A 1,604-nucleotide genomic window follows, 5' to 3' on the forward strand; every position below is an offset into this window, starting at 1 on the left:
GGGTAGGCAGGCTTTGTCACGCTTCTTGAGCCTGAGCAGGTGGCAGGTCCACCTAGGGTGGCACCCTGCTAGTGCCAGTGGCCCATGTCTGATGCTACGGAGGAAAGTTAAAACCGTCACTTATGCACCTGACCAGACAGGCAGTGCTGCTCAGTGGGGCAGGATGGAGGGAAGTCCTTTCTGATCTGGCAGCCATTAGTTTGCACCCTGAAGCAAGTGACTGAAGCCTGTCCATTACGGTTTCTTTTCGTGCTTCAGGTCCAACGTACATTTGACGGTCTTGCAAAAATTGGAGAGCTTCAGCATTTCTCACTTGTCTGAGTGTCAACATGCCATATAAATATTCTTTTGTTCCATTCTGTAGTACGGGAAACGTTTTGTCTTCCCAAATTCACCACTTGTATTTCTGTCTCTTTTCAGGATGACATTTAAAAAGCACAGATGGCGTTGGTAAGAACTGCCCTGAAAAATCTAGCTAGCCAATGCATTTCTATTACCTGGCAGGACGCGTGCATGCAGACCTGCAGCTGGGGAATAGGATCAGCATATGTATCAGCTCTCACTGTGCTGGCAGTGCCCTCTGGGCTGGAACTATGCCCAAACGATAACTGTTTTGGAGGACTTTTGAAATGCCAGCAAGGACTTTCTGCAGCTGTAACTTTCCACAGTGCAAGACAGTACAAAGCTGAAGGAAGGCTAGACAAAGCCTTGGCTAGGATGACCTGGTTGGGGATAGTTCTGCTGTGAGCAGGGGGTTAAACTAGATGTGACCTCCTGTGGTCCCTTCCAACCCTCACTTTCTGCAATTCTCAGGCCAACACTGGGGTTGTCTTATGACCCGGCTGCTGGCATCGTTATGAGGTGCCCTTGGTGAGCACAAAGCCATGCACACTTGTGCTTTTGGCCCAGCAGATCTGGGGCAGCTCACTGGGTCCCTGCAAGTGCTGACAATGCCCCCTCTGTCCCAGCACCTGCCAGGGTCTCTGCTATGGGGCCTGCCTATGTTCCCCTGCTGTCATCCTGAGGACCGGGGCCCCCAGCAGCCCTGGCTCCTGCCCTCAGCCCCCACCCCAGGGCTCACTTGTCCCTTGAGATCCTGAGGGCGGGTGGAGCTGCGCGTCCCCTGACAGCCCTGCTCTTTCCACAGGGCGGCAGCACCAGCCGCGACTGGCCCGACTCGAAGGAGGCGAGCTGCGACTGGCACTCGCGCCCTTCAGGCTTCGGCTCCTGCTGCAGCGTCACCAAGGGGAGGCTGGAAAAACCCCGCGGGGCCCTGCGCACTCGGCCCAGACCAGCCCGTCTACTCCCGAGGGCACAGCTGCTCGGGCCGGCCCCTGCAGCCTAAACCTCCGCCTCCCGGCCCAGCGGCGGCGACGCGAATAAAGGAGCGCTGTGCACGCAACCGCGTCCCTCGTTGTGTTTGGCGGGGGCAGGGTGCGCCCAGCAGCCGCGCACGCGCAGGCCGAGCGGGAGGAGACGGGTCCCTGCGCGCTTGTGGGGGTGGAACCTCAGGCTCCGCCTACTAGTAGCGTCGCGGTCGCCGCTGGGGAATTATGACCCTCTTCGCTTCCCGTCCCGTCCCTTCTACCGGTGGCTGGCGCTAG

At 58.2% G+C, this 1,604-nt stretch overlaps 1 protein-coding gene across 1 annotated transcript in view; it reads left to right on the top strand.

The window, feature by feature from the left end:
* Window positions 1-1,604, top strand: part of LOC109289090 (alanyl-tRNA editing protein Aarsd1-like) — a 39,900-nt gene that overhangs the window by 15,122 nt on the left and 23,174 nt on the right. The window lies entirely within an intron of this gene.

The sequence above is a fragment of the Gavialis gangeticus genome, unplaced genomic scaffold, assembly GCF_001723915.1.
Source record: "Gavialis gangeticus isolate Ggan-Ray unplaced genomic scaffold, GavGan_comp1, whole genome shotgun sequence".
Classification (NCBI taxonomy): Eukaryota; Metazoa; Chordata; order Crocodylia; family Gavialidae; genus Gavialis; species Gavialis gangeticus.